This window comes from Ahaetulla prasina, chromosome 4, assembly GCF_028640845.1.
Source record: "Ahaetulla prasina isolate Xishuangbanna chromosome 4, ASM2864084v1, whole genome shotgun sequence".
Lineage (NCBI taxonomy): Eukaryota > Metazoa > Chordata > Lepidosauria > Squamata > Colubridae > Ahaetulla > Ahaetulla prasina.
Window position 1 is genome coordinate 56887011 of NC_080542.1, and position 14102 is coordinate 56901112.

Consider the following 14102-nt stretch of genomic DNA (forward strand, 5'->3'; position numbering starts at 1 on the left):
CCACTTTCAGTTTCACCACTTATGCTTTTAAGTCAGATTTTTAAGATTGACCTCCAGGTATTTACACAAGAATTTTTCCTCCCTTGGAAATAATCTGCTTTTAATATCTCAAGGAAAGAAAAATGCTTGTTTTTCTGCATTGGATATATAAATATATCCAATATATATCTATATAAATATCATTATGAAGATTTGTATAAATATTCCTATAACTATGTGAACACAGTATTGTTAGTTGCAGCACTTGTTAAGCTAATTGTGCTAAACTTTCTGCTAAACTATAAATCACATTTTCATGACCTGCATTGATGCTTTGCTCAGCGCTAGTATTCTTAAATGAAATTAACTGAGATAAACAAAGCAATTCTCAATTTACACAGTACTTGGATTCACAAAGATTAGATCCAGAGTTATGTTATAGGAAGCTCTCATAGTCTACATAAATTTGCAGGCTGGAGGAACATGAAAACATTTATAAGGTATAGATGTACTAGAAGATGTTCCATATAGATTTAGATGCAAATTATGGTGCATAAATAACTTGAAAGTTTTTTGCACAACTATTAGAAATTCAGTCACATGCATATTTGGTGAAGTAGAATAGACTTTCAGTGCTCATTAATTTATTATAAATAATATGGTATTTGAGGAATCCTTGGTGATCTCTGAGTTTTCTTATTTTCTTGCAGACATTTCATTAACCAATCTAGGTAACATCATCAGTACTAGTAAAGAGTGTAGTTTGCAGTCAGTTTATATTCTGGTAGTTTGCTTGTCAGTGTTGGTGGGAGGTGGGGGTAGTCTTAGAGATCTGTGTTTGGGCTGTTTGCTGTTGGCTTCTTTGGCAGTTTCTTGATTGGGGTATTGTTTAACTGATTGTTGGTCTGATGTTAACCATGGAGTTAGTTAATCTATGCTGATTGGGTGTTGATTGCTGGTGGAAAGGTACTTGGCTCTTTTTGTTCCTTTTTGGACTGGGTGATAGTCTCTTTTGCATAGTCTATAGATGTTGTTAATGTCTATGTGTCTATCTTACGGGACCGCCTACTGCTACCGAATACCTCTCACCGACCCGTGCGCTCTCACAGAGAGGGACTCCTCAGGGTGCCGTCAGCTAGGCAATGTCGTCTGGCGACGCCCAGGGGACGGGCCTTCTCTGTGGGGGCTCCCACCCTCTGGAACGAACTCCCCCCAGGACTCCGTCAACTTCCGGACCTCCAAACCTTCCGTCGCGAGCTTAAGACACATTTATTCATCTGTGCAGGACTGGACTAGATTTTAAATTTATAGGGGTTTTAATTAGTTTTAATATTTATATTATTTTTTAAGAATCTGGCTTTAGAATAAGTTTTTTAATGGTTATTTTAATTTGTATATTACTGTTTTTATTTGCCTGTGAACCGCCCTGAGTCCTTCGGGAGATAGGGCGGTATACAAATACGAATAATAAATAAATAAATAAATAAATAAATATTGATGCTAATTGATGGATAAGAGTGCCAGGCATAATTAAATCTGTCTCTATGTTGTGAAATTAAAGATTTATCCTCATGTATTCTGACTACTACTTGGTGTTAATGGATGTTTTGTGCCAGTCTTCTGCCTGTTTGTCCTATATAGTGGTTGTTGCAGTCCTTACATTGTATAGATTACTCCTGTACTTATTTCTGGGGTTTTTGGATCTTTTGGCCTGCTTAAGATATTTTTAAGGGCTTTATTTGACTTGTGTGCTATGCTATACAAAGATGGATGGATGGAAAATAGCCCAAGAAAGTGGGCAAAAACTGACAACAAACTGCACTTTTACCAGCTCTGATGATGGTAATTAAATTTCTGCAAGATACCTGAGAGGTTACACTAATTACCAACGAGACAATTGGACAGACCTCCTCCCATTTGCTAAAGTGGCTTACAACAACTCTGTGCATAGCAGCACCGGGTTACCCATTCCAAGTGACTATGGGACCAGATTGCTCCTGGCTACTCCTCTTATTACATCTCTGAAAGACTGGGTTGCACAGCTACAGAATACCTGCCTGGTGGTTAGAAAAACATTAGAGGAGGCAGCAGAGACTTATAAAAAGCATGCAGATAAAAAAAACGAAAGAAGCCCAAAGACATTAAAGTAGGGAACTGTGTTTACCTTTCCACAAAATCCCTACAGTCCAGACAACCTTCCAAAAAATTGGGACCAAAGTATGTTGTCCCATTCCCCATTTAAAGGATTATCAACCCAATCACAGTTGAACTTGAATTGTCAAAACCTCTTAGGCATGTTCAAACAATTTTCCATTGCAGCCTCCTAAAACCAGAAAACCTGTCCCCACTGTGCCTGATGCCACCGCCTCTGCCAGAACATATCATGATTGAGGAACAACAATATTTTGAGATTAAAGACATTCTAGACTCTCATAAACATTGAGGAAACTTCCAGTATTCAGTTGCATGGAAAGACTTTCCTTCATCCAAAACTGAATGGGTAGACCTTGAACACATTGAAGCGGCTAAACTTATTAAACACTTCCACAACCAATATCCTGATAAACCAAAATAACTCACTTATCTAACCATGTATCTGCCTTGTTTCTCTCTCTCTCTCTCTCTCTCTCTCTCTCTCTCTCTCTCTCTCTCTCTCTCTCTGTTGTTTGTCCCTTCATTTGTTTTGCAGGACTAATATCCCTGACAAAGGGGGCAACATTTCAGCATGTTATTTTGATTTATCAGGATATCCAGAAAGTTTTGCTGCTATTGCTGAAAAGCACAAATTCCCTGTCAGTGATTCATTTACTAATTTTTGACTAGCATATTTATCATTCACTTGATAAGGATTTAGTAGAGAAAGTTTCTGGATGATAGTGAAGACTCCTCCTGCTTCTCCACCACCACCACCACCTCCTCTTCCTTCTCTCCTTTCAGAAATATTTGCACCTCCTGACTATCATAGGTTTTTTTTTCCAATTTTGCAGTGTAACAACTATTCTTATAGAGTGTGTGTGTGTGTAAATATGTATATGATGAAATGTAATCGGAGGTTTTAGTACTTTGTATGGCAAGGAAGAATCCAGAAGCATTTTTTTCTTAATAAGTAAATTATCAGTGTTTATTCCAAGCTTGAACTCATTTATAAAGAACAAGCTAATACTATGAGTTGTGATATATGAAGGTCTCGTTTCAATTAATTTTGGAACTGGAACTTTGGAAAATGGAGAATTTTGCTCATTCTCCATTTTAGAGATAGTAATTCTGAAGGCAAAAATAAAATAACTATACTGGATTGAAAAATGTTCAAAATTAAAACTGCCAATATCACAATGCCTTTCAACAAATCTATAGCACTATCACACTTGGAATATGAAATAGAATTTTGCTCACTGATCTTTAAAAAGTAACATTGTAGAGCTAGAGTTTTAGGTGTTGCTACTGAATGCCAAATTGGCCTAGAAGTTTCCCTCTTCTGTGATAATAATAGATGAGACAACAATCTGAAATATATTATTATTGCTTTCTGCAAAAATTGTACACTAAGTGAAATTTAGTGGGAATTAGTCTTCCAATAATAAGGAAAAGACAATCTGGACTTAGCACAAATATGATAAAAAAATAAGAGAAATGATCTCAATTGATTATAGAGACTTATTTTTTCGATTTAATTAGGACTCTGAAATATAAAATTAATACCTTTACTTATTTCTTTTTTTTTCTCTTCTCAACAGAATTCTTTTTTCTCTTCCCAATTCTTTCCAATACTACTATTGAGTTTTTACCATGCTTACATTCCTTATTTAATTTCCTATTACAAATAGATATATGGGTAAATATGGTATTCTTAATGATTTCATTTCCATAACAGTACAAAAGGTTAGCCAAGCATTACTAGAAAGTTTACAGATATTGCCATGACCCTCACCATTGAAATTTCCATACATGATTTTTCCAACAGAAGAGGCTGTTATAGAATAGAAAAGAATAGAATTTTTTATTGGCCAAGTGTGATTGGACACACAAGGAATTTGTCTTGGTGCATATGCTCTCAGTGTACATAAAAGAAAAGATACCTTCATCAAGGTACAACCTTTACAACACAATTGATGGTCAATATACCAATATAACTCATAAGGATTGCCAGCAACAAAGTTACAGTCATACAGTCATAAGTGGAAAGAGATTGGTGATGGGAACTATGAGAAGATTAATAGTAGTGCAGATTTAGTAAATAGTTTCACAGTGTTGAGGGAATTATTTGTTTAGTAGAGTGATGGCCTTTGGGAAAAAATTGTTCTTGTGTCTAGTTGTTCTGGTGTGCAGTGCTCTATAGCATCGTTTTGAGGGTAGGAGTTGAAACAGTTTATGTCCTGGATGTGAAGGATCTGTAAATATTTTCAGGGCCCTCTTCTTGATTCGTGCAGTATACAGGTCATCAATGGAAAGCAGGTTGGTAGCAATTATTTTTTCTGCAGTTCTAATTATCCTCTGAAGTCTGTGTCTTTCTTGTTGGGTTGCAGAACCGAACCAGATAGTTATAGAGGTGCAAATGACAGACTCAATAATTTCTCTGTAGAACTGAATCAGCAGCTCCTTGGGCAGTTTGAACTTACTGAGCTGGCGCAGAAAGAACATTCTTTGTTGTCCTTTTTTGATGATGTTTTTGATGTTAGCTGTCCATTTTAGATCTTGCAATATGATAGAACCTAGAAATTTGAAGGTTTCTACTGTTGATACTGTGTTGTCTAGTATTGTGAGAGGTGGAAGTATGGAAGGGTTTCTCCTAAAGTCTACCACCATTTCTACGGTTTTGAGTGTGTTCAGTTCCAGATTGTTTTGGTTGCACCACAAGCCTAGTCGTTCGACCTCTCGTCTATATGCGGATTCGTCATTGTCTCGAATGAGACCAATCACTGTTGTGTCATCTGCGAACTTCAGTAGCTTAACAGATGGATCGTTGGAGATGCAGTCATTGGTATACAGAGAGAAGAGAAGTGGGGAGAGCACACAGCCTTGGGGGGCCCCTGTGCTAATTGTACAGGTATTTGATGTGATCTTGCTTAGCTTCACCTGCTGCTTCCTGTTTGTTAGGAAGCTTGTGATCCACTTACAAGTCTGTTCCGGTACCTGTAGCTGGTTTAGCTTAGTTAGAAGAATGTCTGGAATGATGGTATTGAATGCTGAACTAAAGTCTACAAAAAGGACCCTTGCATAGGTCTTTGGAGACTCAAGATGTTGTAGGATGTAGTGCAGAGCCATATTAACAGCATCATCTGTTGATCTATTTGCTCGGTATGCAAATTGCAAGGTTTTTTTTTATTAAAAAAGAGTAGTTCTAAAAATAATGCAGAAAATGAGATCTTTAATATTCACAGCAATCTTTATAAAACCATTCTGCATTTTCTTCCTGTATGGTGATGTTTACTTCTAATTATTATTATTTTTCTTTTTTTTTTGCATCTATGGAACATCTCTCATTTGCATTGATCAACAATCGTTCATCAAGTTCATCATCAACTGGATAACAGCGTTCCTGTCAAACAGACAACAAGTGGTCAAAATAGGCAGTGCCCTATCAAATCCTGTTCCTGTCAATAGCAGCGTTCCCCAAGGCAGCGTTCTTGGACCAACACTCTTCATATTATACATTAATGATCTCTGTGACCATATTAAAAGTAATTGTGTTCCTTTCGCTGATGATGTCAAACTATTTAACACTACCAACAATACATCTACCCTTTAAAAAGACCTTGACTTTGTGTCAGAATGGTCAAAAACTTGGCAACTCCAAATCTCAACCAGCAAATGCTCAGTCTTACATATTGGAAAAAAGAATCTAAATACTAAATGCAAACTCGATAGACATTACCTAACAGATGACCCCCACCCTGTTAAAGACCTTGGAGTTTTCATATTCAATGATCTAAGTGCCAAAGCCCACTGCAACTACATCGCAAAAAAAGCTTTAAGAGTTGTAACCCTAATCTTATGTAGCTTCTCCAGAAACACTACACTACTAACCAGAGCTTATAAATTGCTAGACCAATTCTTGAATACATCTTGCCTGTCTGGAACCCATACCACATTTCAGACATCAATACAATTGAACGTGTCCAGAAATATTTTACAAGAAGAATTTTTCACTCCTCTGAATACAACAAAATACCTTATGCCACCAGACTTGAAATCCTGGGTTTAGAAAATTTAGAACTCCACCGCCTTCGACAGGACCTGTGTTTAACTCATAGAATCATCTATTGCAATGTCTTTCCTGTAAAAAACTACTTTAGCTTCAATCACAACAATACAAGAGCAAACAATAGATTTAAACTTAATATTAACCGCTTCAATCTTGATTGCAGAAAATATGACTTCAGAAACAGAGTTATTAATACTTGGAACATACTACCTGACTCTGTGGTCTCTTCTCAAAATCCGCAAAGCTTTAACCAAAAACTGTCTATTATTGACCTCACCCCATTCCTAAGAGGTCTGTAAGGGGCGTGCATAAGAGCACAAACGTGCCTACCGTTCCTGTCCTATTGTTTCCTTTCATTATATTCAATTAATATAGTTATTACATACTTATGCTTATATATATGCTTATATATTATATAGTTATTTTCATGCTTATGCTTACATATACTGTTGTTATAAAATAAATAAAATAAATAAATAAATAAATAAATAAAAGTTTCAGAACATGTGCCAGAAGCCTTGATAATCCTACAGGGCTACAATCACAATTGTCCTGAATGATGCATCAAATAATGTATTTCTGGAGAGAACAATATAATATTCTGGCACCATTTCACAGAGTACCTAAAAAATTGATGAGATATGCTAAAATTTTATATATTTATTTTAATTTTCAGTTATTTCCTTTCAGACTAGCAGGAAAAGAAGCAAATTCCCCCTAAGGTGTCTAGGCAAGTAATGCTAAGGAATCCCACTGAGAAAACCAGGGTCTGAACACAATTCATGGGCATCTTATTTAGAAATTACAGCAGCAGGAGGAGGAGGAGGAGGCCTCCTAGGAGACTAGGAAATTGTTAGACATGAGGTATTTTAACTTACAGAAGGAATGGGAACATGATAAATATCTTTGAAGACTTTCCCTCTTTTCTTGGATTGTAAAGATAAGCAGCAATGGGCTTCAAAATTTTTAGCAAGGGGTTCTCTGCCCGGTTGCTGGGTGGGTGTAGCCATGGTGAGCGTGCCCTAGTTGTCCTCCTGCACCATGGTGGGGGGAGGGGTGTTTTTGCCTTCCCGGGCTCTGGAGGCTTTCCCCAAGACTCCAGGAGGGCAAAAACAGCCTCCCCAGTCTCCGGAACCCCTCCGGAGGCCGGAAACGGGCTTGTTTCCTACTGAACTTCAGGTAGTCCCATTTTTCACCTTCCCCAAGCCTCTGCGCATGCCCTGCATTAACCTGCATCCAAAATGGGCCGTGTGGGAGGGTGGGGTGGGGTGTGTGGGGCTAGCCAGGAATGGGATTTGGGGGTTCTCCGAACTGCACAGAATCTTAGCTAGAGGTTCTCTCAAACCCCTGCGAACTCCCAGCAGCCCACTCCTGAAGATAAGGGCAGAGACCATGTACTTTGAGTTTTACAAGATTCTATTACTATAATCTTACATTAAAAGTAATGTTACTATTCATGGTTTGTGCTTTTTATCTGGATTACCTCAATGGACTGACACTATCTAGTCATTATCTACCTAAAACACTTCAATTACAATAGACATCATCTGGTTAAACTGAATATAGCAATTTTCTGTATTTTTATTGTTTCTTGTATCCGTTGCAAGTTATACTTAAAAAGATCCATTTTTTTAAAAAAAAATCCAAGAAATGGAAAATGTACCATATTGTACTGAAAATGAATCATAAATGGTCTAATTATTTTGAATTGTTCATATGAATCATTAATTATATACCCTGGAAAATGTGGATAGATTGTCATGTTAATTTTTTTTTGAATGTATCCGTTGTAAAATTGTATCCTAGAAATCATGTTGAACAATGTAAACAATTGGATCAAGATTTACCTAAACAGAATGCAAATGAATTACTTAAGAATATAACAGTAGTAACTCAGTTTAGTGGTTAATTTTACCAGATCAAAAAATCTGCAATTTTGATGATATTTTCGATCCTCTAAACACAGAAAAATATATTTTTTTCAAGAGAGATGTAACTCTTCCATGAGGTTCTCATAAATATAATATTAGTATTTTGGCTATAATTCTAAAATTAGAATCATGAAGAACTCAGATTTAGATAATTTCCAAGTAAGTTTTCTGGTTAATGTGTTGGAAGAAATATCCTTCTGGGTTCAGTTCCAAGTGGGGAAAAAGACACTGGAAACATGGTGGCTGCTTGGAAAGATGGTTTTAATGGTGGACAGGATTACCATGCCTTGAAGATGTTGAGTGGAGAAAAAAAGGGCCGAGATGCTGAGAGTGCCCTAGTTTTATACCCTCTCTGGGCCCCACGCTAGAGCTTCCTGTTCCTGTATAAGAAATGCACTCTGATTGGTGGTCAGACTCTGGGGGGTGGGGTCTTAGCTAACTTTGTAGGCTGTCTGTCTCCCAGGTTTGGTTGAGCTTTGCTGGCTGATGTAATCTTCCCAGGTGCCATATGGTGAGATGGGTAGAGGGCTAATCCTACCTTTGTTGGATCTTGGGCGAGGGCCTTTGCCTATGAATAGATCTAATTATCTCTTTATCTCTTAAGTGTGGACACCTGCTGTGGGCTATTGAGGATGGTGGGGGCTATTAAGAGTGAGTCTGTTTCCTGCCTAAAAACTTGTTTCTCCATTTTTTATCCAGGGAAATATAACATTCAGCCTTTATATTATTTCCTAGAATATTTCATTTTTCTAGGAGAGGGGTGGGTGCTAATTTCCTACAAATGTATGTCCAATTTATAAAGATCTTAGAGAAAAATCATTCCACTTGATTTATAGTAACATTTTGCAATTTCCTCACTCACCAGTGGCAGTAACTGCATTCCCGTTCTTCCGAGAAATTTTTGCAATATTTGAGTCTCCATTAACATGAAAATCATTAATTTTCATAACTTTTCGTATTCTCTGTTTTAAATTATAATTCCAGCATGAATCACATCTGTTTGCACTGGAGGCTACAGCATAGCAGCCAGAAAAACAACATTGGGAATGGAGGTGCATCTTATTTTTTAAGTTATATAATAAAGATGAAATCAAGTCACAGTGATAAGGCTGAAAATCGGGCAGAATATGAGATACTAACTGAAATATACAAGAAATCCTATGATCATATCTAGCTGAAAGTTGAACCAGGAAGTTTGATTTATATATTTTGCTCAGTAATAAAATGGCTGACTGCTGAAACTCAGTAACTGAATTTGTCTGAATTTTAGTTCTCTTGATGGTCCTCTAATGTTGAAGACTGGAGAAGGAAAAATAGCAGTGTCAAAGTGCTAAAGATAGTCTCCTAAACAGGATTACCATGCCTTGAAGATGTTGAGTGGAAAAAAAAAGGGCCGAGATGCTGAGAGTGCCCTAGTTTTATACCCTCTCTGGGCCCCACGCTAGAGCTTCCTGTTCCTGTATAAGAAATGCACTCTGATTGGTGGTCAGACTCTGGGGGGTGGGGTCTTAGCTAACTTTGTAGGCTGTCTGTCTCCCAGGTTTGGTTGAGCTTTGCTGGCTGATGTAATCTTCCCAGGTGCCATATGGTGAGATGGGTAGAGGGCTAATCCTACCTTTGTTGGATCTTGGGCGAGGGCCTTTGCCTATGAATAGATCTAATTATCTCTTTATCTCTTAAGTGTGGACACCTGCTGTGGGCTATTGAGGATGGTGGGGGCTATTAAGAGTGAGTCTGTTTCCTGCCTAAAAACTTGTTTCTCCATTTTTCATCCAGGGAAATATAACATTCAGCCTTTATATTATTTCCTAGAATATTTCATTTTTCTAGGAGAGGGGTGGGTGCTAATTTCCTACAAATGTATGTCCAATTTATAAAGATCTTAGAAAAATCATTCCACTTGATTTATAGTAACATTTTGCAATTTCCTCACTCACCAGTGGCAGTAACTGCATTCCCGTTCTTCCGAGAAATTTTTGCAATATTTGAGTCTCCATTAACATGAAAATCATTAATTTTCATAACTTTTCGTATTCTCTGTTTTAAATTATAATTCCAGCATGAATCACATCTGTTTGCACTGGAGGCTACAGCATAGCAGCCAGAAAAACAACATTGGGAATGGAGGTGCATCTTATTTTTTAAGTGATATAATAAAGATGAAATCAAGTCACAGTGATAAGGCTGAAAATCGGGCAGAATATGAGATACTAACTGAAATATACAAGAAATCCTATGATCATATCTAGCTGAAAGTTGAACCAGGAAGTTTGATTTACATATTTTGCTCAGTAATAAAATGGCTGACTGCTGAAACTCAGTAACTGAATTTGTCTGAATTTTAGTTCTCTTGATGGTCCTCTAATGTTGAAGACTGGAGAAGGAAAAATAGCAGTGTCAAAGTGCTAAAGATAGTCTCCTAAACAGAAATATCATTATTCCTGGTGGCACAGTGGTTAGAATGTTGTAGTGTTGTAGACTAACTTTGCCCAGTCTGGAGTTTGATTCCGAAAGGGCTTGAGGTTGATTTAGACTTCCATTCTTCCAAATTCAGTAAAATGACCCAGATTGTTGAGGGCAATATGCTGACACTATAATCTGCTTAGAGAGTGCTGTAAAGCACAATGAGGGCATATAAGTATAACTGCTACTGCTATTATGCCAACATTTTTTTTGTTTACATTTATATCCTGCCCTTCTCCAAAGACTCAGGGCGGCTTACAGTGTATAAGGCAATAGTCTCATTTTATTTGTATATTTTTTTTACCCTCCCTGCTCCTACTGTTCCCAATTATATGTAATCATTCTATGTGTTTATGGCTATGTTTTGCCAATTTATATCCTTTTTTTGTGTGTCAATTTTTTTCGTGTGTCCATGTCTGTGTCTACTCTGTTACTTGTTTTCTTGTATTTGTTGACAAATAAATTAAATAAATAAATAAATATTAGGATTCCATATGAACATTCAAGTCATTTTCAAAAACCTCTGTCGCAAAATCTAAGGAAAACTTATAAGGCACTTTACATGAAATTGTTGAAATGTTCAACAAAGGAGCTTGGACCCTAAAACATATAAAAGCATCATTACTCCTTGACAATATGCAACCTAACATCCATATAGTCAGTTTTATTCTTTATAGCTTTCACTACAATTATACATCAAACTGGATGGCTCTAGTCATCCAGATGTCATTTGCTCAGTAATCTGAATCTCTCTTTAACAAGCTTCCACCCATTACTACTTGTCCTACCTTCTGGTGCCTTATAGAATAAGTCAATCCCCTCTTCTTTGTAACAGACCATCAAATACTGTTCCACTAATCCTTCTCTTTGATAGACTAGACATACCTAGCTTCCTCAACCATTTGTCATACTATTTAGCCTCCAAAACCTTTATCATATTTGTTGCTCTTCTCTGCACCCTTTCCAAAGTCGAACATCTTTTTTTGTGTTAGGATGCTGTATTCCAGATGTGGTCTCACCAGGACAGTGTGAAGAGATATTATCACTTCTCATCTTGATGCTATTCCTCTGTTGATGCAGCCTGGAACTGCATTTTTTTTTTTTTGCAATCACAGCACACTGCTGACTCATACTTGGTGGTCCACTAGGACACCTAGATCCTTCTCATTGTTACTACTGATCAGCCAGATAGTGCTTGTGCATTCGGGTTTTCCTGTCTAAGTTCAGGACCTTACTTTTCTTACCACTGAATTGCATCTTGTTGGATGAAATCCAATGGTCAAGTCTATCAAGATCCTTCTGAATCTTAAGTTTATCTTCCACAGTGTTAGCAATTCTCCCTAGCTTGGTGTCATCTGCAAATTTGATGAAGTTCTCTTATATCCTCTCATATAGATAATTTATGGTGGTGTTGAAAAGTACTGGGCTTAAGACAGAACCTTGAGGTATCCCTCTGCATACTTCCTTGCATGTAGATGTAGTTCAGTTAATGACTACACGTTGAGTGCGGTTGGTTGGCCAGTTATGAATCCATCTGGTGGTGATGCTGTCTAACTTTGTCAAATGCCTTGCTAAAGTCCAAATATACTGTATCCATAGCATTTTACTGATCCACTAATTTAGTTACTTTATCAAGTAACTCAGGTAAATTTAGTTTCTTTATAATTGTAGTTTAATTGTTGTCAGTATTAAAACAAGACTAGTTCCAATGTACAGGAGTTAGAATAATTTACCCTGAATAATGTGAATAGCTTGCATATCGCTTGCATCATTAATTATTTCAACCATGTTTTCCATCATTGCAAACAATTGAATGGCTTTAGCCAACTCATGTAATAACATTCATCATTTAATTTGAACTGTGAACAGAGGAGATTAAAAGTTGCACTATGAATGTTGAGGGGTTTTTACATTTGTATGATAAAGGGTGATATGTGAACAGCTGCTACTCAATTGAATATGCCATAGATCATTTCTGAAGTCAGGTCATTAGGATAAATGGTTAATTAAAGGAATAATGAACAAAGCATTTTCAATATTCATTAAACCTGTAGCTAAACTCCAAAGCATATTAAGACAGGATCTTTCAGGTAATGATTCTTCAGTCTCAATGTTTTTTCTAAAGTTTTAGAGGCTTCTATATTGAAGATTAAGTCTTATTTAAATGTTGTATTTATTGATTATCTATACATAAGAATGGATAATGAAGTATCCATCAAGTAGTACCGTATTTCCCCTAAAATAAGACCCACCCCGAAAGAAGCCCTATGATATTTTTGAATGCATGAGCTCAAATTAAGCCCTATGCCCAAAATTATCCCTAATTAAGTCCCCACCCAACCCGGGTACAGGGGGTGGGGCAAGTTAATTATTAAGCTAGGGTGGGGATGAGGGGAGTTGAGCTGTTCTACTTACCAGGCCTCGCACACCCTGACAGGTGCTTCTCCTTCTGCAGCCACTTGCCACCGCTTGCACACATCACCCCTGGTCTCCGTTTCACCATCAGAGGCTTCCAGAAAGCCCTCTGCAGTTGACAAGCGGGCTCTGAATTGACATGTGCGGCACCCACTGGCTTCCACTTCACCTTCAGATGTTGTGAGGACAAGCTTTTCCAAACCCAGTCTGGAAGGCAGCGGCAGCATACACGGCTGCCTTTTCCTTTGCCACATGTTCTTTGAGGCAGTTCCCTAAAGGCAATGGTGCTATATGGGGGGGGGGCAGCATGGGAGGATAGCGAATGCAGAAGCCTAAGAATGCAGGAGTGCAATTTGCCTTTGCACTGCCCGTTCCAGGGGGACCTTCATCACAGTACATTTGTGCCAGCTGATGGCGCCCAGGCGTGGTCTGGGTCCATCAGCAACAGCAGAGAAGCAGGTACAGAGTAGGCCGCCTTTTTGCCCACCCATTGGCCAGGCTGGCCTGAAAGTGCATTCCCTGTTGCGAGCGGCAGGATCCAAGCCAGAGGGGAGGGCGAATGGGTGGCAGCTGCCCAGAGGGCTGGCAGAAGCTGGGCTGCCCATACCTTTGATGGTGACCTGTGCATGGAGCATCCCCTCAGCTCAGCCTAGGACAACATAAAAAGGCCCCAATCTTTTCACAGGGAAAGAGAAGGTTTTATCAGTGCAGGAGTGTCGCTCGGGCATGCTCCTCACCACCCATCTCTGTCCTTTTGTGGTGAGCAACTTTTCCCTTGTTGGGCATCAGCCAAGAGGAAGCAGTAAAATCAGTTTTTATTCCTTTGCTAAAACTGCCGTTCCATTCTTCTCATGGGATCGCCCAGCAATGGAGATGGAGACGGAGAAGGGGATGGCATTTCTGTGTGCTCCTATTTCTGTGTGGCACTCTTCCATCAATGCTAGCAGCTACCTCTCCCCTCTTCTCCCTCTCCCTCTCATGCAACCTGATCTGTGCCCCGAGTAGGTGCAAGCCTCTACACAGAGCCATGCAGCTGAAGCGCCCCTAACATATCTCTGTACATGACCGACTGCTTTTTGTGATTCCTCATCACAAAAATGATGAGGAATCAT